Source organism: Leptinotarsa decemlineata, unplaced genomic scaffold (assembly GCF_025532065.1).
Source record: "Leptinotarsa decemlineata unplaced genomic scaffold, Ldec_3_MD MMD2_tig00026340_RagTag_RagTag, whole genome shotgun sequence".
Lineage (NCBI taxonomy): Eukaryota > Metazoa > Arthropoda > Insecta > Coleoptera > Chrysomelidae > Leptinotarsa > Leptinotarsa decemlineata.
In genome coordinates this window covers 10717082-10741763 of record NW_027412694.1, presented here as the reverse complement: position 1 = coordinate 10741763, position 24682 = coordinate 10717082, and the positions used below count along the sequence as shown (strand labels likewise).

The 24682-nt window shown below is 34.3% G+C and overlaps 1 protein-coding gene across 1 annotated transcript in view; it reads left to right on the top strand.

Annotated features, from left to right (window-relative positions):
• Window positions 1-24682, top strand: part of LOC111502736 (uncharacterized) — a 199537-nt gene that overhangs the window by 80125 nt on the left and 94730 nt on the right. The window lies entirely within an intron of this gene.

Here is a 24682-nt window from a genome sequence, read left to right as displayed (position 1 = left end):
CTCCTCAACGTACAGATCCAGAGGCGTCAGATCCGTGATTAATGAGTGTCTATTATTCATATGCTTACTCTGCGATTTCCTATAGTGTCATAGTGTGGGGGCAAGGGCGTGATAACGGGTGTTTGTATTACAAAAGAGAATATTGCGATTAATTTTCGACCTACCTTATCAAACCTCATGTCGCGATGTATACAAAAACCAAAAAAATCTAACTGTCGCTTCTATTCACTTATATAAATTACTGAGCCATATCTACCGAAACCGAAATAAACTGCCAAAAAATTCTGATATTTACAACCACAACACAAGGCATAAAAACGACTTGTTGCAAAAAAAAATCGAACCACACTTTATAACAAAAATCACCTCTGATGATTGGAGCGTCTTACTTCAATAGGCTTCTTGATAATATAAAAAATAGTAACACGTACGGATTTTTCAAAAGTAGGTTAAAGAAAATTTTAAAGAATCATTGTTTTTATAGCCTAGGAGATCTTGATGACTTTCTTTCCAGCAAAGTTAACTGAGTTCATAGTGTATATTGTGCTTTATGATTTTTTATATTTATATCAACATGTCTTGTATACTTGTTTTTATTTGTCATTGAGTAATATTAGGGTTACTCCTCACCAATGTAGGATGTCCATGTATGTATGTGTATATATCCTATTTTGTCAATGTAAATGATCTTTAACTTGTGAACTAGTACTTAAGAAGTAAATTTTTTTTGTAGTAAGTGTATGGGTTTTACACCTCACCAGATACGTCCAATCCATTGTATAATAGGAAAACGGATTTAATAGAATTTGAGTTTGATTTGATTTGATGTTCACCACAAGTTAGACAGCGGTCAAAAGAATACTAGACAAAAAAGTTCTGTTCATAGATGTTTTGAAATTGATTTATAAGACATCCACTGAGCCTTTTCTAATCAATCAATTTGCATTGATATGTTGTGCATCTACTGGATATCGTTGACAAAAACTTGTGAATATGCTAGTTGAAAATAGAAAAAATTGTTTTAACGATGAATGTACCAGAGACAAAAACTTCGAAATTAATGAGAAAGAAAAATTTTGGCTTTCTACTTCTCTATCTTGATACAAAAAAAATATGGGAATCTTCCAAAGGAAGGAAGAAAGATATCAAGTTCAAAAAAGTAACACTTTATAAAGATGTATCAGGATGGAGAAGTAGAAAGTCGAAACCTTTTTTTCCAAAAATTAACCTAGCGTAAGAATATTATACCCCATTCAATTTGAACGAAATAAATGTTTAGTAAAATATCTGGAACCTAATTTTCAAGACATGAAAGTGTGTTATTCTTGGAAACTGATGTCATTTTCATTCATCCAATTGGATAGATTTATTTAATCAAATCTCTATGGTCCGAAATGCCTAGCACCGCGGGTGTTATATTCATGAAAGTTTGAATTTATACTCAGTTTATTTTTTCTACTATGGATATAAAGAGCAGGTAGTATCATGACTTTGAATTTCTGGAATAAAGGTTTACAATGGTCTCTGAAGGAAAAAAGCATAGTAGATATTCATTAGTGTGTCAGAACTTATTATATTTTTCAGTTGTCTCAGAATAAAAATGGAGGTTGAAAGTTTGGAGCAGAGCCTCTCACTGTGAAACGTCCAATTCAGAGAGGGATCTAAAAAAAATCCTAAAAGTTTTGTAGGTTTATTGGTACTTGCCTGTGTAGAAAATGTCATATGATTTGTTTTACTAGCGTTGATAAATGAGGCAAATGATTTGGTTGGTGAGTAAATGAGGTTGGTAAATGCTAAATAGGAGGGGCCCCAGTACAGAGCCCTGCGGTACCCCATATTTCACTGCTAGTGTTTCTGACGTGATACAATTGACGCACACTGACTGTCTTCTATCTTTAAGGTACGAGTCGAAGAGAGCTAGGGCTATACTTCTTACGCCATATAGATTCAATTTTTCTAATAGCAAATCATGATTTACGCAATCAAATGCTTTTGTTGAGTCAAATAGAGTCAGTGTAGATTTCCTACCGTCTTCAAATCCTTCTACTATGTTTTCAACTGCTTTGACTACAGCCAGAGTACAAACTGGATAGGAAATGAATGTTGTTTGTATAATTCGATATTTATATAAAAGTGGTTGTTTAGTGTAATTCAATGTTTATATGAAAGTGGATGTTTCGAGATGACTTTCTCTTCCAGTTCGTGTCTGAAAGTTACGTCTATGAATGGTCTACACATCTTTGTAAAAAGTTCATTTCGAAAACAAACAATACTTTTCTTTCCCAAAAATTAATGTATCTGAAAATATACCATTTTCAATTCCTATAGGATTAAATCAAATAAGGAAATGAATGTGATTACGCAGTGTCATCGAAGACAAAAGTAGAATTAACTCATTCTTGACATTAAGTCGTAATTTTATAAATGAATTGAAAGCTTTATCTCATAATGTTATCCAAATTGGTGCTGAAGAGGCAATAAGGCTAGTTTTCCATTGAGAAACATCAGATTTCTGCCATTGAGGATGACAGTGTTCCATGGAAGTGACATTTTACTTCTTTCATTATTTATATTGTGTAGGAATCCCATGAATGATATCTGATTAGATTTCATACGAATGTTTGGAATATAAACAACCTTATACAGTTGAATATAGAAAATTTACAAAATTCATCGGTCAACTCTCAGATTTGATCAGAATTACAAAAACAATTTGAGTGATGAATTTTGAATTCAACTTCATAGGTCTATAGAAGATAGTCAATATATGTATCTATATATAATAGGAATCGCCCGCTCAACAGCCACTCTCAAATCGAAGATAAAAAAATTACAGCAAACGTCTGATGAAGAACATCTGATCATACATGACTGAGCTGAAACATAATTGATTCCAATAAATCATGGTTTGTCTTTCTACTAACGTATAATTAATATAATAACACCAACTGAATCGGCGCTTCATCCAATCAACCCAATTGCAAATCCTATTCATAACTAGAAAGGTACCTACTCAGAGTAATATCCGTCTCATTAGCGTCCGATGGGGTTTTTCGATGACATCAGGAACCATTATCTGATGATATTACTTAATACATGTCACAATAACATACAGAATAACAGAATTCGTGTGGAATTTTCAAAAATGGACTTTAATATATGGTGGTAGCACATAATAATATCGTTTATTATACATAAAAAATACATTTATACGTAAAAAGAAAAGGATTAGCCAAAGGCTATCTTCCACCCCTCCCAAAAACTATACAGTGGGTATAAGAAAATAATTATAGAAATACTTATTTACTATCATAACAATGATAGAGAAGAGAAAAAAATGATAGATCATATAGTTGCTAATAACTCTTAATATTCTTAACATTATTTTGGTCAATTTAACAATTTCATCGGCACTAGGCACTACGATACATTGAATTTAAAATTTTTTAAATTAGCACTGAGCAGTAAGCATCTGTGATTTCATACCTTTCTTAAATTGATGAATATTATGATTTAAAAGTGATGAAATTTCATTCAGATTAGAAGGGAGTATATAAGAAAAATATCCTTGAAATTTGGAACTACGGTGCCCAGGTTAATTCTCAAATTGATCATATTTATGTCAGAATGCCTGTTTAATAAATTATATAAACCTATATAAATATTGGACTCTGTACCTCACATTCAGCTTCTTCATTTTTAACAAAAATGGTATAACAGGTTCTCCATGTGGTATACAGCATACGAATCACATGGATGCATTTTGTATACGTTGTAACTTCTGCTTGTTTTATTGCGGCAAATGATTGTAATACACCTTACAACAATATGGGGTATATAAGAATTTTAACTAACCTTAGTTTAATTTCTTCTGATAACTGATACTTGAATTTATATAGCGATTTAAGTTTGGAGAATGATACTTTGAAAATGTTTGTCACATGTTCATGGAAAGACAAAGAGTTATCTATGGTTACGCCAAAATTTTTACCACTGTCTACCCAGTCAATGTCTGCATTATCGAGAGTGAGCCTAAAGTTACACTGAGTTTCTACTATTTGTCTTTGAGACCCTTTGCATAAGGCCAAAGTTTTATTCGGATTGATTTTCAGTCCATGATTCTCCGAGTAATATAATATTTTGTGCAAATCTGTGTTTATATTGGCCACGCAATTTTGTTGTATATCATCTGCGTATAGATGTATTTGACAATGTGATAAAAAAGTGGGGTAATCAAAAATAAACACTGAAAACATCAAGGGTCCTAAAATACTTCCCTGTGGTACACCTGAGATTGTTTCTTTTAGGGATGACCAAGAGTAATCATCCAGTTTGATCCTCTGTGATCGGCCTGTGAGATAGCTGGTCATCCATTTAAGAGAAATGTCATCGAATCCTATGAACTTGAGCTTGCTGTTGAGTAAATCGAAATTAACTAAATCGAAAGCTTTACTTTGATCAAGCAGTACTGAAATGGTGACTTTTGATTGATCTCTGAATCTCGCAAGATCGTCGATTACTTTCAAGAGGGCAGTCTGTGTTCCGTGTTTTTTGCGAAACCCAGACTGCTCGTATGGGAGTATTCGATTTTCTTAAAGGAAAGCTCGAATATTTTAGAGAATGAGGGCAGAATTCTGATAGAGCGTAGGTCACTGAACGTGATAGGTGCATTATTTTTCGGAATTGAAATTATATTAGCAACCTTCCAAACATCTCTGGTGGTAGGTTCATTGTTCTTCAATAGGCATATATGAGTATTTAAAATTCGACGAATTAGTGTTAAAGGGAAAAAATGTCAAGAGAATTCTGAAAAATGATTAGGTTGTATTAAAAATATTTTGAATATTAAAATTTCCAATAAAATGAAAGTATAAAATACTACCATTTGAACAGAAATACTAAACAGAGGCAATGGCGTTACGCTTTGATAAGTATCGGGGTGTTTGCAAACATTATAGACTGTGTTTCTTCAACTTTGTTGTGATTACGCATCTACTTTTCAATTTCTGCGTTATTTTAATATTTAACTTGTCTGTTTGCGGCTCGGTGATGACAATTAAGAATACACACAATACGCACAAGTTTCAACTTTAGAGAGGACGAGGCTGGTTAACGGAAAAACATATTTTAATAGACAGAACAGAACAGAATTCACGAATGATAACGGAAGGAACAAGAATTCGTGAGGTCAATGGCTGTAATTTACCCAGAATAGATTTGTTATGTCGAAAGAGTTTTTTGCATCAATAAATACGTTCACTCATTTAAATTCCAAAATGTTAAAACTTCATGTAAGTATCATTATCTTTCATCTACAGTCTTTAGCTTCAAGTATAGTTTATCTTGGATAATCATTTTCAAACACTGAATTCATATGTTATTTTCGAGGTTAGGTAACCCCATTTGAAGAAAGTTTCAATTATTTTTGCCACTATATACCCGTTTTGATAAAAATATCTCATACTCACCAAGCACTTATGTTTTAATCTTTATACTTATTTACGAAACACTTGATTAACATATTCGACAGTTCACATTATTTACATAGGTACTTATCATTTATTGAAGAGTTTTTACGGTTTCAATTGTTGTGTACAATTCGTTGTTTTGAAATTTTAGTTCGTAATAATGTCCACGTGTTTTGTAGCTACATATATCAATAAATATTTATTCTGCTGTGTCGTGCTGTTCATTTTTCCTAAATTTAATTTCTTTCCCCTTCTCAGCTATATCATGTTAAGCGATTATCGGCTAATTTTTTCTATTGATCCAAAGCGCTGCCGAAACAACCCGAAACATTAACCAGGCATTTGGCAAAGTTGGTTTCTAATGAACTCACTGTTCGACATTAGTTTACGAAATTTCGTTCCGGATATTTTACCCTCGAGAATGAGCCCCGAAGTGGTCAACCTACAGTAATCCAGGACGAGGATTTGAGGACCCTGGTGGAGACTGACCCATCACAAATGGTGCATGCGATTGCGGTAGAACTGGGCGTCAGCTCCCATACAGTTTTTGATGGTTCAAAACGGCGAATACCCACAAAAAAGACCACGGTTATTGTATGGTGGTCAGCGGCTGGTGTGATTCACTATAACTTCCTGCAGCTGGGCCAAACCATCACAGCAGAGCCCTATGGTGAGGAAATCGACGAAAAATACCTAAATTTTCGTCAGTAGCAGCCGGCATTGGTCAACACAAGCGATCCGATCCTGCACAGCAACGTCCGTCCGCACGTGTTCACACCGGTAGAGTGACTCCATCGAATCCCAAGCAACAAATTTTGATACTGAAGTGATTAATCGACTTTTGTTACGTTGGCAAAAGTGCACTGATTCGAATGACTATTATTTCGATTAAAATGAATAAGTATCAACTGAGATATTACAATTGAAAGTAGACTCATAAAAACCGAGAAACCTTTCGAAACAACCTAATACACAAATATTGTTTACATCTAATGAACCCTCGGCATTTCATATTCCAGAGTTATGTGAATATTATATCGTAGTTCTGAATTTAAACCGCAAATTGGGGTTGGCTCTGCTCTTCTCAGCAAATTGACAAAATTGGGACTCTCTTACCAACTGCTTACTCTAATTGAATCATATCTATTTAACAGAACACAATTCGTCGAATATGAATCTGTCAAATCGGCCCAGTACGTAGTTACATCTGGGGTACCACAAGGTTCTAATCTTGGACTTCTTTTATTTTTTATTTTTATTAAGACTTGGCAACCTCTTTGAATATTCCTAGCCTACTATTTGCAGATGCCCTGAAACTATATTATGAAATCGACGACATTACTGACTGCCAAAGTGTACAACATGAATTAGATGTAATCAAACTTTGGTGTAATAATAATCGTCTAAAACTGAACGTATCCAAATGTAAAATAATATCATTCACAACAAAAAAGCGAAATTTAATGTACGATTATTCAATCAACAAAACTACAATCAACCGCGTACATGAGATGAAAGATCTTAGTATAGCATATGACAGTGAATTAACATTTACAACACATATAAGGAATATGACTGCTGATGCAAATAGGATGCTTGGATTCATTTACAGAAATGGCAAAAACTTCAAAAGTAGTGCCACCTTAAAATTCCTATATTTTGCGTATGCCAGATCTAAGTTAGAGTATGGCTCTGTGTTATGGAATCCAGTTTACGACTACCAAAAAACATCAGTTGAAAGCGTGCAAAGGAAGTTCCTAAAATACTTATGTCTAAAAGTTGATGGGCAATACCCCGGCATCGTCGTAACATATTGTTGACACGATTTGATATGACTTCTTTGGAAAATAGGAGAGTTATCCTTGGTATAAAATTCCTGCATGAATTACTAAACAACAATATTGACAGTACGGTTTTTTTACCCGAGATCAATTTCTTAGTACCAAGAAGTGAAGGTCGACACAATCTAAAATTCTATTGCGAAGCATCACGCACAAATATGCTACGATCACCATTGAATTTTATGTGCAGTAGCTTCAGTGAAATCTGTGAACACTGTGATATTCATTTCGACTCTCTAAACGCTTTGGTATCTTGTACCCACAATCACTTTTAATAATACTATAAATAACTTTTGTGTCAGTACTGTTAAATTGCATGATTTGTAACTTTTTGTATTATATACTTAATTTTTCAGTCCTCTTTTGAAATTCTACTTATACGAATATTTTATATATTTATATACTTTGTTTTAGCATTTACTTTTATACATTTCTATATTCCAGTATTTTTAATATTTATTCCATATATACTCTGTAATAATAGCATTTCCTATAACTGAGTACTCCTATTGGAAATAAATCGCTTTTTTTATATTCCGTATATTGGAATATTTGAATTGCTAGATATCGGAGTTGAAAAACTGAATAAAAAATATTTCAAAGAATAATAATCAATAAACTTCTGAAGGATTTCATGAAAGTGGTCCAAAATCGTGACATCAAACCATTATTAGTGAATTTAACATTTTTTCATTAGAAAATAAGGTTGTTGAGAGCAGTGATACAACGTTTCGATATCATTGGCTTGTCGACTCAGATCGGATGCACACATAATTGATGACGCTTGTGTATTCTTTCGTTTATCCAACTATATAACTAATTCGAAGTGTTCATCTATTACTGTGGTAATATCATCATGGTTTTCTTATAGTAATTGTTTTATCAAACAGCAACAAAGACCCCAAAACTTCACTTATTGCATAACCATTTGAATGGGTAAATCCTTCATCGAGTCACGATGCCAAGAAGGCAACCACAAGAAAAACAACTATTGAAGAGAAAACAGCGTGAAGAATAGTGGAAGAGGGGTCGGAAGATTTATCGTTTGGGGGGGGGCAAAAAATTCATTGAGTAAAATTCATAAAATACTCTTTCATTTCATACTCTTTTAATTTGAAAACGAAATTCATTTTGGAATGAATGAAGTGAAATGGTTGCTTCAAAAGTTTTAATGAGTCTACTTTAAACTGTAGGTATTATCTCAGTGATATTTTTGAAGAAATGTTGAAACATTTGAAATCTCTTTCAGCCGACTATTACTGAATAGAAAAACATTTTGATGGAGGAAGTTGATACAGGATGAGTTACGAAATTGTCCCCGCCTATGATAGCAGTGAATCAGAATAAAGTTCCGTTCCGTAAATAAATCGCTAAACTATGAAATACACGCATTGCCCAGGATTTAAAAATCTGTTTGAAATATGTTTTTCCGTTAACCAGCTGTCGTTTTCGACCAAAAGTCGAAACTTGTGCGAGCTAAGGACTAACGAGGTCTTACCTTTTGACGTGTGGTTCCAGTCATCTCACTTGGGATCTGTGTGATCCAATAATATAAGTCTACGTAACCGGTTCATGTCAGTATTTTTCAGTAATCTTATTTTGGATATGTGTGGTCCAATATTTCAAGTCCATATTAAATGTGCATCACAGGGTTTTTTAGTCATCTTATTTGGGATCTGCGTGGTCTAGTATGTAAGGCTTTCGTAACCCGTCTACCCTAGAATACGTAGCCATCTCACTTGCAGTCTGTGTGGTCCAATATTTTTGGTTTTCGTGACTCATTTACCATAGGAGTTTGTGGTCATCCCAATTGAGGTCTGTGTGGTCGAATATTCTAGGTATTTGTGGCTCATTTATCTTGGAATTTTGTGTCCAACTTATTTGTATGTGATCGAATATTTTTCATCTTTATTACCCATGCTTTTGTAGCCATTTTATTTGGAATTAGTGCGATCCAGTATTTCAAGTGTTCGTGACCTTTTTATCCCATATTTGTGTAGCCATCTCATTTGGGATTTGTGTATACAATATATCAAGTATTTGTGACCCATTCACCTCAAGCTTTAGTGACCATATCATTTGGGATCTGTGTGGTCCAATATTTTACGTATTTATAACCCATTCACCTCAGGCTTTCCTATCAATTTTTTATGGGATCTGCGTGGTTCAATATTGTAGGACCTCGTAACCTTTCTATTCTAAGCTTCATTAGTCCTTTTATTTGGGATCTTTGTGATCCAATAATTTAGGTTTTTGGAACAGCAGCGACACAGCAACATAGTACTAGAAATAAAAATGACAATAGCAACTGAGTTGTATTATCCAAAACAAAACTTCAAATTTCTCAGATTGGTGAATAATTTATAGTTGACGCCTAGCAAGAAAATTGGACGGAATCGTTGATTTTTATTATGATGTCAAAATCTCCATATTTTTAACGATTTCACTTCAACCCTCTTGGTAGGATTCAATCCAATTTTCGAATTTTGAATGAGATTAGATGTCAAGTGATACCATATTCAAAACGATATCGATTTTTTTTTCGACACTAATTACTTTTCACAAAAGATATCGAGATAAACGTTATAATAAAAATCTGCCAAAACAGGAATCTCATACTTTTTTCAAAAGTAGTGTGACAATAAATATTTGAAGTGGGATTTGGATACATTAGATTTGTAGACTTCAGGTAAACTGAGTAAAAACTTGTTAAACTTTGAAAATATCAAAAGAGGACTTGTTTCTGTTCGCCAAAATCAATTCACTTCACAAACCCCTTTTTTTACTAATAACTGTTGGAAACACGCACTTATAGTGAAGAATTAAGTTTCCTTTTCACACCAATATATGAATCCATCCTTAGAGAACACAAAAATGTACTTACTAAATTCTCATAAAAGCTCATTGTCAGTTTATGATGATGGCTTATCAAAACTGGAAAGTAGTTGCACTCGAAAACAATCGTCGAACTTCTGTACAACTCCACACTATGAGATTAATGAATTGGAAAATTTATGATCACAGTGTAAGACTTTCAGTTTCACTCAGAAAATAATTCAACTATTGATTAATCCCAATAATACACTTGACAATTGACACAAGTGTCTTGCTTCAAAAGTAATGAACAATAGTGTATTTTTTTCACTGCTAACCTGAGAAATTGCTATTATTTACTCCATTCCCCTAACGAGAATTATTATTTCTCACCCTTGGTAAATAATGATAATAAAAAAACACCTAGATAAATAATGAGAACACTTCTATAATTTTAACATCAGGAGGGGTACACATCATCTCTAAATCATCGTCACTTGAATTTTCACCCATTTCTTTATTAATTATATTGACGTTTTAATTATATAGATCTTTTAACTTCTTCAAAATGACATTGAAATTTGAATTAAAATCGCATTTGGCAAACTGACAGCAATAATAATCATTGTACAGTGTTTGGATGTCATGGAAACGCCGGCAAACGTTTTCATGGCCTAAGTAGATGTTGCGCGCTTATCATCGACATCGCGTATTCAACATGGAAACTGTACCGTTTCGATTTGACATACAACAATTCATAGCTGCCTTGGGTTATCATATAACCAAGGAAATTTGTTCTCACTATAATGCATAATTGAGAAATTCTAAGTTCTGAACATACAGAAGCGATAAGAGAAGTGGAACATTGAAATATATCAAAAATGCAATGAGATATTTCCTAGATTCACATCAAAATTTGACACATGCCAAATTTTTACACAAATAAAGCCAGTCTGATTAGAAACACGCTCCACTATACTTGATATTCCGATATTTTCAACAAATTGTTAGAAAATTACTAATGCCAAAATTAAAATTGTTAATATATCAATGTTAGTAGTGAAAACAATTCTATATATACCTCGGCTGAGAAAGCTATAAGTTACCTCGCACAAATGCTCGGTAAATAATAGCTCACTTCTCACCCTAGGTATATAATTAACTATTTCAGGTTACCGCTGTTAAAAGAGCTGGTTGGTTGGAAAGTCTTTATTTTTTAAATATATCCCCAACGAATGAGAGAAAAAAAGAGAGAAATAGAGCGATTGGTTATTCAAATTTTTTCTCAAGAATTACATTTCAATAACAATGAATACTGTATGATTAAATTTCCATAATGCTACCATCAAAATAACACCGCGCCATGATTTATTACCATTCAATAGGCATATAATTTATAATTTGCAGCAATAAAATTATAAAGATCTACTATGTTATTATCTTCCGTGCACATGTCATATCATAAATGCACGGAAAACACTAATGCCGATCATCAATGAAACATAAAAAGTGAGCGGCATAGATTTCAATATTTTTGTGCATCAATTTGACTTTTAGTTCGTTGGTCCAAATGATATTTGAAGTATGAACTGGTAATTTAAGAAACATTGACCCAATTTTTTGTAACTGCGATTTCTTCGTTTACAATAGCTAGTATGGTATGAGTGTTGTAGGTAAGGTTTTATTTTGTGAGTGAAAAAGTTTGCGAAACGAGCGTAGTGAGTCGAGCAATTTCATGAACAAAATAAAACTTACTTTCAACACAAATATCATACAAAGTTTTTTGTACAACTGCCCTGTTTTCATAATAAAATAGATAAATTAAATATTACTATGAAAACACATTTTGACATATCTTGTTAGTTAATTACTTCCATGTTATCGCATTTGCTCTGGAGTGGCCGTGTCAGGTGATGCCTAATCACCTGGTTACCAACAAACATTATTGTTTACAGCTCAGGCGTTTTATTCAAAGTCACATTTGAAGTTTTTGCTGGTGTTTATTGTCTTGCATTATGAAGAACAATAGTAAGGAATTCTGTGTTCTTCATGATATTCAAGAGCAAAAAGAGCTTCAAATGAATTGTTACCAAAAAAAATGGCTTAGCAGTCCCACATCGCATATTCTGCTAGCAGAATCAGAATGATGGAAATTAAGAAGCACATAGGATGGAAGTCTATAACATTAGCTGAGGGTTGCATCGGTCAATCTATTTCTTTTGAAATGGCTATTGCTGAAAAAATAATCCCAGCTGTACAACTGTCTTTGAAACAGGCTCAGATGTTTCAGATTGAGACTCTAAAAAATAAATTAATTCATAAAAAATATTTTTGTGGTTGTTTAATTCAGCTACAAAAATTATTTGTATGCTTATATTTTCTTCTAAAGGTTGAATAATAACATCTTATACAAGTTCTGGTAATTGATTGCCTTTGAACCAATCAGACGCATATTACTTATCAACTAATTTCCAGCCGTAGTCAGTTGGAGATAGCTCTGTTGGAATTTGACGGTGAGCATTACGCCAAATATTTGCAATGAAGCTCGCTCTTGCGAACTGCTGCATCAATTCTGATTGGCATGGTAGCATACCCATCTACATTCTTCATTTTAATTTTAAAGAATTGTTTGCAGTACTAAAACATGTGTACGCCTTCGAAAACAAAACTAATCTTGCCTCGTCGATTGATTTGATTTTTTTCAAGCGGTACGAATGGCAAATAAATTCTTTAAAAAAATGCCATGCCTAATAAACGAATTGCACCTTTATAAACCTCGCTAGGTATATTATAAATATATCATAATTTTGATTTACATATAAAAAAAAGTTCATGAAGTTTCAGCCTAAAGAAATTGACTTTATTATGTCGGTGGTCACGACATGTTTGACCGCGCACTTGAAACACCTGTTCTAATATCCGCTTGATTGACCGCAGCATTTTATTGTAACTTGTGATTATAATCATCCAGGCCTAATACATTCAGAGACTTTTTTTGGCTCTGCCTCTCTGTCTATATGTCACAATGATTGACATGTGATAGAACCATCGAATCGAATAACATTTTTTTTGTTTTTGAATTCGGTTCATTTCGATGAGGATATAACAATTTCAGAGCTACGTATGCCGTTTTCAGTTTAGGAGTGACATGTTTGTCGAATCGCAATTTCGAGTCCAGATGTAAACCAAGATTTTTTACATGATCGCTGAAATTGATAACATCAATATTGATATCATAATGGCGCATGAAATGGCGCAAGTTTTTGAAAAATTGATTTTAGAAAATGGTTTTTCTATAATGTTACGGGTCGCAATAAGTCTGCATTAATTATAACATTAGTTTTGTCAATTTCCTTCAAATTGAGAGAAAAATATACTTGGGTATCATCGGCATATAAATAATAATAACAATGGGAAAAATTATGAAAATTTGAAGTATACAATCTATATAAAAGAGGACCAAGAATGCTACCTTGTGGTATATCTCGTTGAATGGTTATATTATCTGAAATTTAGTCACCAATCCTCACATGTTGTTGACGATCTGTTAAATACGATCTGGGGGTTCTACTGACTTCCTGCTGAATCCAAGGTAATGTATAATTGATAATAGCATCAATAGCATCAATGTATATTGATAATCGTATCAATGACACGGGAATATTCTATCTTAATAAGAACGCACATTATGTTGTCGTCTAGCGTCTTTACTATATCATCAGTAACAGCACTCAAGGCAGACGAACAACTGTATCGAAAATATTAGTTTTTAAGGAAAATGAAAATGATAGGTGAAATGTTCATAACGAATTTTTATAATGCAAACACGTTTAACTAACGAAACTCAAGAGCCTCAAGAGCAAACAGAAATGAAAAATCCGCTACAGAAACTGCTCGATATGACCACCTTCTCTCTCTATACATTTTCTTAGTCTGCGAAGACACCCTCTCTGTACTTGAAATAGCATTCCAGGGTCGTTTCGTATGGCTTCACAATGTAATGTTATTCTATTCAACAATGCATCTCTTGTGTGAATAGGTGTAGCGTAAACAAGGCTTTTTAGATGCCCCACAGAAAGAAATCCAATGGATTTAAATCCGGAGACCGCGATGGCCATGAATATGGCCGACCTCTACCAATCCATCTATTGTGGAAAATATGGTTCAGATGGTCACGCACAATCAAACTAAAATGAGGAGCGCCATCATGCATAAACCACATATCTCTTCGGGTTTGCAATGGAACATGTTCCAAAAGTCCATTCAAATCGTTCTGAATGAACTCCAAATAACGTTCTCCATTCAATCGGTCCTGTAGAACGAATGGTCCTATAAGATGGTTTCCTATGATACCAGCCCAAACATTCACGTTGAATTTCCGTTGGTGTTTGGTTTGCAATATCCCATGGGGATGTTCTTCGGCCCATATATGGAGATTATGAGAGTTGATAACTCCATCTCTACTGAAACCTGCTTCATCAGTGAATAAAACTCGATTAATAAAAGTCATATCCTCTCTTTGCCTATCCATGAACCAATTGGCATATTCCAGTCGTGCTGGAAAATCTTGAGGTGTCATGGAATGTACCTTCTGGATGTGAAATGGGTGGAGCAGTTGTTCCCTAATTATTCTATGAATAGTGGACTTGGATGTATGGAACTGTTCTGATAGATTTCTGATGCTCATTGAAGGATCATCAGCGACGGCTTCCAAAATATTTTCCTCCAATACAACGGTACGTACAGTCCTATGAGCGCCCTCACCACCTCGTTTTGGCAAAACTGTACCTACAATAATATCGAAATAAAACAACGTGCTCAAATTAATTATCAATTATTACATACCTGTCTCCCTCAAGCTGCGATCGACACGCTCGAATGTTTAACTTGACGGTACCGTTCGATTGGGAAAATGCTCGGAATACAGACGACGAGCTTCTGCAGCATTACAAAATGCTCGTCCATAAAATACATGCATATCTGCATATTCATTGAATGTAAACTGTTCGGCCATATCAAAAAAATTCAAAATATCCTATAGAATATTGACAATACAATGATAGTCATATGACAACGCACCACTCAACAAAACAAAATCGCATTCCAGTTTCTCATTTTTTATCAAAACTTTCTAAAAGGTTTTTTGTCAACATCTGTGAAAGAAATGGAACATAATTATTCCCTGGATATTTTTCACCTGATCATGTGCAGCCGTTTTTGTAGTTCATTCATTTGCTTTTTATTAGTATAGTAAATATTTTTTCCGATGTGCGTTTTTTCAGCTAAATTTAGATTTCTCCCATAAAATTATAATTATCAGTGAAACTCCTCAACAGTTTAGCTGTGAAGAAGAATTTGAAACATTCGAATGTTGAGTTTCATGAGATTCAGATAACTGATCAACAAGAAACGTGATTATTCCACACGTATTATGTACATACAAAATATGGAATGAATTCGATATTTCATAGTAGAGTAGCTTGTTAGTTTAAAAACACCACGAATCTACAGAACTTGATATTTCTTTTGAAAAAATATCTGCTATCACAATTGTGACTTAAACTTCCATATAGGTACTGTACTTTTTGTTTACGACTTCATTTTAGCATTCTTTGTATTATTCCTGTTATAAATGTTGTTGAATTAACGTTATCATTAATATTTCTGCTTTGATAATTATTCATTTCAAATAATGGTGGACGAGCGGGTTTGATGTCGTCGAGTAGAACTACATTTTTATCAAGACTCGTTGCTCCGATCGACTTTCCACACGAGTACTTTTATTCATAAAACTGTCCAAGTAACCTTATTTTGTTGAAAAATATTGAAAAATATCTGTCATTTCAAAGTTTTGGGGTGTGGACCATCGGGGGTAGTCTGTTCCTGACTTTGTAGCAAAACAACTGACTCCTGCATGAAAGCTCATCGACGGAATTCATTTGTTTAGTCAATTACCAAAATTTGGATGATTTTGAATATTCACTTGAAAAGTTATCAAAGAAAAACATTTTTCATTTTGTAACTTCGAGGGCCCGTAACTTGGTTACGAAGACTTTTAGGAAAAAAAGTTATATGAAGTACTGGTGATATTTTGACCCCATCTATACATTCCCGAGAGGAAAAGAGGAAGTCCAGGGACACCCTGTATATATATATATATATATATATATATATATATATATATATATATATATATATAGAGGTTGATGGTTAGCACGACTGGCTAAGTTAAGAAATAGCACGGGGATTGAAACGGGTGTGCAGTCGGAGACAGAGAAAAAAATGAGAACTCTTTTTTCTGTTCAAGCTTTCGAGACTTTATTGACTCTTCTTCAGGAACTCTAGATGATAAGATGAAAATTAACAATTGTCAACATTTGTTGTACATTACTTACGAAAGTTGAGGTTATGTATATGAAGCAAGCATGAGAAGAATTATTTTCTTAAAACACTTTGAAAATGTTATGATTTATGAACACTCATGATAGTGGATAACTGGTTAAAACTGAGAACATTATAATAAAATGTGGATGGCACTAATAACATTAGATTGTTGTAAAATAAAATTTTTAAAATTTTTTATACATCTTGTGAAAGGGACATGTCCAAGCCAACTGTCAATTGTCTTGTCAAAAAATATTTTCTAAAATATTGGAAAAGGAGAAAAGATCCATGTCTGTGGTATGGAATGCAAAAGTGACTAAGTTTATCATCTAACAGGAATAAAGTGCAATTGAAATTTGTGATGAATTTTCAAAAATAAATTGAATAGAATTTTGTTTTGGTTAACATCTTGGAAGAGTGAACAGTTGTCTTGTCATTTACAGCACATATTGAAATTGATAGATGAATGGTTGAATGTCATTTTATTTTTTGATAAAGTTAAAAGAGTTTGAAAGAGGTTTATTGACTGATAGTTCCAATCATTATGATGTGTAGATTGACTTTTATTATATTGGGTTGGTAGCAGGATGGTTGGTGCATATGTTTTGATTGTCTAAGTGAAGTAGGTAAGTATAGATTATACTAAGTCCTTTTATGTCTCTTCTAGAATTCATACTGAGAGGATTTTTGAAAATGTTTGTCATTTCTAGGAACATTCTTTTGTGTACGTTGTTGGATTGGTCTAATATTTTGACATTGTCATATGCAATTTTGTGGTCATGGTTGATGGAATGTTGGGCCAAAGTGCAACTATTTTTGTTGTTTTTTATATCACTTTTGTGGGCTGTGATTCTATTTTTGAGGAGTCTGCCAGTTTGGCCTATGTATATTTGGTTACATTCTGCACAAGGAATTCCATGAACTATGCCTGAGTTAGTTGTGTAGAGTTGGAGTTTTATCTTTCAATTTAGAAAAAATGTTTTTTACTATCACTGTATTTTTTAATGAAATTGTAATGTTTTGGAAAGGTTTGAAAATAGTATATTATATACCTAGGGTGAGAAGTGAGCTATTATTTACCGAGCATTTTTATATCCTGAGGCGCGTAGCGCCGAGGAATATAATATGCGAGGTAAATAATAGCTTTCTCAGCCGAAGTATATATAGAATTTTTCAAGTGGAGTGGAGCGTGTTTCTAATCAGACTGGCTTTATTCATGTAAAAATTTGGCATGTGTCAAATTTTGATATGAATCTAGGAAATATCTCATTGCATTTTTGATATACAGGGTGATTCAAAAGTACTTTGACAAACTTCAGGAGGTGATTCTTCACAATATTCTAATATGAATTGTCCAAATAAATAAATGTCCGGAAACGCTTTGTTTCCAAGATACAGGATGTTGAAGTTTTATTTTTATTTTCGTGTTTTTCAAATAACTTTTGAAATACTGAACTCAATTAAACGAAACTTGGTAATAGGAGGTTTTTGAGGTGTCGAATTCGAACCCGATGTTCTTATTGCTCTTACTCGTAGGGGGCGCCACCTGCACGTCTTTTTCTTTTTAAAGATTCATAACTTTTTTGGGCGTACTTCTAGCACATTTTTCAGTTAAAATATCGAAAACGAAAATAAAAATAAAACTTCAACATCCTATATCTTGGAAACGAAGCGTTTCCGAACATTTATTTATTTGGACAATTCATATTAGAATATTGTGAGGAATCACCTCCTGAAGTTTGTCAAAGTACTTTTAAATCACCCTGTATTTCAATGTTCCACTCCTCTCATCGCTTCTGTATGTTCAGAACTCAGAATTTCGTAATTTTGCATTATAGTGAGAAAAAAAATTCCTTGGTTATATGATAACCCAAGGCAGCTATGAATTGTTGCATGTCAAATTGAAACAGTACAGTTTCCATGTTGAATACACGATGTCGACGATAAACGCGCAACATCTACTTAAGCCATGAAAACGTTTGCCGGCGTTTCCATGACAACTAAACACTGTACAATGATTATTATTGCTGTCAGTTTGCCAAATTCGGTTTTAATTCAAATTTATATGTCATTTTGAAAAAGTTAAAAGATCTATATAAGTAAAACGTCAATATAATTAATTGAAAAATGGGTGAAAATTCAAGTGACGATGATTTAGAGATGATGTGTACCCCGCCTGATTTGTCACAATTGTACAATTAATTATAATTTCAAATAATTTTGAAACGTATTTCCAATGTTCAATTTCCTACTTCTAGTTGATAATTAGGTTAACAAAAGTTTCTGTGAATATCTTTAAAATTATAGAATTGTTCTCATTATTTACCTAGGTGTTTTTTTATTATGAATATTTACCAAGGGTGAGAAATATCAATTCTCGTAAGGGGAATGGAGTGAATAATAGCAGATTGGTAGTGAAAAAAAAAATTTTTATTTCATCTTTCCTAGAATTTTTATTCGGTACTTTGATGAGCTGTCGCGAATGATAGGTGGCGTTGTCAAGAACTATTACACTATTCGCATCCAAATTTGGGATCAATGTGTTTTCAAACCATTCCTCGAAAATATTAGCTTCCATGTTCTTATGATAGTCAAAATTGCGGTCCTCAAGTTTTTTTTCATATAATTTCGAAGAATTCGGAACACATCTTTACTTCCTCCGCAATGCACAATGATTAGTCACAATTCTCTGTTTGCGGTTATGTTAGGCGTACACATTTTATAACCATCAGTCCATCCTTTCGTAACTGTGTCGAGAGTGTCATACCAAGTTTCGTCCAAATAGAAAATTTGCCGTTGTTCTTGTCTATATTTAGTTATTTGTTCTAAGTATTTGTTACGCAATTTCACTATTCTTTTGCTTTCCAAAACTGACGTGGATTTTAAATCCATATCCCAGTTTCTTTATCCGATTTTGAAGAGTTTTGTCACCGCAGCTCACGTTATGGCCGGAAGTATTCAATTTCTTCCTTATGATTTCAGTTGTAGGAATCTCATTGCTTTCGTAACAGTCGTATATTGTTTTTTTCAATGATTTTATTAGATGAATATCTAAAGGTTTTGGTGATCCTGTATCACATCGCGTCGTATCTTCATAAGGTTTGTTTTTGACGTACAGTTGAGAAAGGAATGTTGGTCAAATCTGATTTTGCTTGTAATAGTTTGTTTCCCTCGAAACCAAACTTGAGATGTAGATTATTATATACGTTGAAACATACTCTCTATGTTTCAATATTCAAATACATCCGAATCTTATTCACTGGTATCTCTATTTTCGCATTGTTCATCATCGCTATTGGAATCGCTACACTAGAAAACAGTCATATGCGATCAGTTCCTGAACTGAACACGACGGCGATAACCATCCCCACATTCCATGATTCCACCGTAACATGACTTCAAATTTAATTTCATGACTCTTCAGCCAATCATAAAACTCGGTTGGTAAAAATTATCCAATATGAACCGCCAAGTCTACAGTCCACGAGGACTAGTTCGCTGCCGGTTCATTTGTATGTATTGCTTTTTTTGCCTTTGATAGTGCCGCCAACTTTGAGTGTGCACAATATCGTTTTAATTCGACTATACTTCATGCCCATGTATCATAAAATGCATTCAATATCCCATGCCGGTATACAGATATAAAGTGAGAGTAAACTTATTATAGGTCCTTTCATTAAGCGCTTCCTATCTTTAAATTTAAATAAAACAAAGTGTGTGTGATATATCGAAATTTTTCATTCGTTTGAAAGAACTATTGATGCCAATGTGTGGAATATAACATCGTTCAAATGTTCGCCTCGGCTTCTCTGGATAGAGCGCATGCGAAATGTCCAATTTTCCATGATTCTTGGCGCATGAACAGGATGAATTTGACCGATGTTAGCTTCGAGGACCGCTGTGTTTTGTGATTTGTTCGCATACACCGGCGTCTAAAAGAAACTCCTCAAGAAAAAGTCTACGAGGTCAAATCGCACGGTCACATCACCTCCACGTGAGATAATCAATCATGCCCTCAAATCGCTCGTGCAGAATATCCAATGTGTCATAAACTGTGGCATGAGCGACATCCTGTTGAAACCACATGTTGTTGGTGTCCAGATCATCCAGTTTAGGCCAGAAGACGTTGGTAATCTTCGACCTACAGGGCTTGCTGTTGATAGTGGCCTGGCCTGTTCTCAAAGAAATATGGATAGGTGACGCCGCCAGCCGAAAATCCATACCACACAGTGACTTTTTCGGGATGCATTGGATGCTCTTAGATCTCTTTTTTTTTAAGAGCGACCATTTTTGAGATATAATGATTCAAATTGTGGAATTGGCCGCGGTGGTAGTGCGCCCGACTCACGAGCATAAGACCGTGGGTTCGATTCCCGCCCCGACCAGATATTTTTCTCGAGAGAATTTAGCTGGTTGAAGCTGGGATGATTCTGCAACCGTGTTAGGAATCACACGTTAAAAGGTAAGACCTCGTTAGTCCTTAGCTCGCACAAGTTACTCAACTTCTGAGAGTTTTCGTTTGAATGGGTGCGACAGCTGATTAACGGAGTAGTGTACTCAGCGCGTTTTTATTAACGTAGTTTCCCGGTGGGCCTATTCCACGGATCTGTTGTGATTCTGTTTGATTTGAAACTATTGAATGATAAAAGATATTTACAAGAGTTGAGAACGATAAAAGCGATGTAAATTAAAAAAATAGGGAGATTTGGTCGTCTAATTCCTAATTCTCTAATACTTCTGCTTTTCCTTCTTCTTGTTCTTCTTCATGTTGTTCTTCTTCATCCTGGGGTGCTAGTAAACTGCTTCAATAGTGATATATCGCAAGTCTCCTCGTTGCTATCAAACGAATCCTCAACTGTTGCTAATTCGGAATTGGATCCCGACTGATCCTGACATTTTGTACATGCCAGAGAACAAAACAGTCCAACTTTTTTGCAACCACATTTAGTACTACATCTCTTTTTACAGTTGCAAAAACTAGTGTTCGGCAGTTTTTCCGGCGCAGTGGGGAGTACAGTCTAAACTGGTTCTGATGTATTTTCGACCAACTTCCAACCGCAGTCTTTTGAGTCCAGCTGAGTATTTCGAGTATTTTTAACGAAACATGCATATCGAAATTTATATAAGCGCGTAGTTTTTTCAGGAGCTCCATACTCTTGCATAGAGAGAAGAAAGCGAATTCCGTTGGTGATAACTTCTTGTGAAGTTGAATTACTCTTATAAAAATCTTCAGCACATTGAACTGAATTTTGTTTTTCAAAATTTTTAAAACTGTTGTTTTACTTCTTCTGAAAATTGCAGATATCGTATCATAGCCAGTTATTACGTGTAAAAATGGTACATGATTTTGACACTTTGCAAAAGTAGGTGAACTTTTAGAAAACTATATATCCACGTGATGTTGAGTTTTACCAAGTTGAAAAACTCCGGAATGGTGCTCAAGACTAATACTATTGCTTCTGTTGGGTATTCTAAGATACTCCCTAGCCACGCAGGGCTAGAAAAAAAATTATTTTGACATTTTCATTGATAATCATAAGACCTAAAATTTTTCTCTGAACTAATTTTATGATAAAACTTACCGTTTTGCTGAAAATTGCGAACAACCCGTTTTGTGACCTTTATCCCCGAGTAAATTTTTTCCAGGTATCGGATTGATGAAGATTTCTTTGATTTCATAGAGAATAGTGTTTTTAACAATTCTACCAATTTTGAGCTGGGTGCATAATGATTTTTTTGTACCCTCGGATGACTAAGTTGACCGGATAATACTATGAACCTGTGCCCCACATTGGCATGAAAGATGACGATCTGTCTCGATACCTTTGTTGCATTACATACTCCAAAGACAAGTGTTATGGAGTTCTAATTTGCTCGAGTGTCATCTCTCAATGAAGTTGCCAGTGGATAGCCCTGTGATTATTCTGAACCAGTCCCTGCGGTATTGAACCAGTTCTTCAGGTGTTTGATTTCAGATCTAGTCCAGTACTAAATATTCTCGTTCTCCCTCAGTTGTCTTAGGACCTTCATTCAGATTTGATGATCCGTGTCTGGCACACTCATTAGATTGTCACCCACTGTAGAATAAATCTATTCGTCACTACCAGTCATAAACTGTATGACTTCTTTATGGGCTTGTAATTATTCAACAGTGAAAAACTTATGTTATATTATTTTGAAAGGCAATGCAAATGGCTCCCAAATTCATGGCAAACTACACAGCTCACAGGTCTGCAAAAAAAACTTAAAAAAAAAATGTTTTGATTTCGTTAACTGAGCTTTATGTAGTTTTCTGCGCTGATTTCAAAAATAACATTTGTTTTTATCTATCACGTAAGGTTTTCCTACAAAATAAGGATGAAATAATTGAAAAAGTACAAAAAAACGAGGAATTGTGGATTTATTTTTATTATTTTAACATGAAGTAAAAGCAAAAATAAACAATGCTTCATAGCTGAGCTCAGCATAATAGTGATACACAAGTGTTTGCAAAGTGATTATAAGTCTTTGTAAAAACGTTTTCTTTTTCTGTCAAAGCTTCTTTTGGTACTTTTTCGGCTGGGTTCTTGTGAATTTTCCCTTTTCAACACCCAACAGTAGTCTGCCATCATGTTAACATTCCACCGATCTTGGTATCTGCGTTCCATTTCTTTTATGTCTTGATGGAACCGTTCTCCTTGTTCCTCACTTACAGCCCCTAAATTTTCGGGAAAGTAGTCCAGATGTGAGTGAAGGAAATGGACTGTGACCCTCATGTTGCAGCCCACATTTTGTAGTTTTGTATCAATTCAGCAAGCAAAGTTTTGTAGTTTGGGTCTTTTTTGTTTCCAAGAAATCCTGTTATAACAAGTTTAAATGAATTTCAGGCATTTTTTTCTTTCATTTCCATTTTAGTGACAAAGCTTTCATCTTTAAAAAGTTTTCTCATGTCAGGCCCAACGAAGACTCCTTCTTTTAGTTTAGCATCGGATAAAACATAGGAAACATGGAAACTTAGTGGAACCACTTTGTTGACCTAGTAACATTGAAATAATTTTCAAGTCTCCACAAATGGTCCACTTATGATCAGAGTAACTGAGCTTATTAAGAACAAATTCTAGATTTTCGTAGCATTCTTTCAAATGTACTGAGTGTCCAACAGGGACAGAAGCATATTGGTTCCCATTGTGAAAAAGTACAGCTTTCAAACTTCTTTTTGATGAATCGATGAAAAGTCTCCATTTCTCTGGTTCATAAGTTATGTTGAACATTTCCATGACGCCGGATACATTGTTGCAGAAAACTAGGTCATCCTCTTGTGTAAAAAAGGGACAAATTCCCTTTCTCTAAATCGGTACCATGAAAATGAAACACCGAAGGCTAACATATGTATTTTTTCAAATCTAGATCCTAAAACTTTTGCTGAGTCCTTTGGGAGGCCCAGATCTCGTACTGAATCGTTCAAGTGAAATTTGTGACTTATCTATAGGTGATAGATTTTTTTCACTATTTTTTTCGTAATCTGCACGCAAAATACTGTTGAAATCACTAGTTGAATATCCTAAAATTTTTTCATTACAGACCTGTGATTATTGAATGATTTTTTGTTATGTACAGGGTATACGCGGGAAAATGAAAGAACTACCAAATTCAAAATGAATACCCTTAAATTATTGAAATGAAAAGTAAAAAAAAGGCGAATACACTCACTCTTCTCGAAGAGCGATTTCCAGCTCATTCAAAGTGGTGGGTTGGTTTTGATGGCTTCAGATGCTTCTCTCCAGTTGATCCCAGACATGTTTGATGGGATTCAGGTCCAGGTTGCAAGTGGGCTACCCCAAAGTGGTGATATTGTGGGCTTGTAGGTACTGACGCACGAGTCCTGCGGCGTGTGGACGGACTCCGTCGTACATAAAAATGAAATTGTGCCCTCCTGCTTCCATTAGGGATCCGTTATGGATGACTAAAGGTCTGTTCGATCATTGAGTACATTTCACCTTATTAATGATCCACCTCTAAATGGGACCCTTGAAGATAAGCAGCAGGGAATAAAACGTTCATTCCTTCTTCTGTTTACTCTGCCCTAACCATCATTACCAAAAGGCGTAAGATACAATAACTGATGTTGAAAAGAGTTGAAGGGATCAGTGAGATCTGAATATTTATTACGTTTTTACTAAACATTTTTTGTGGAAC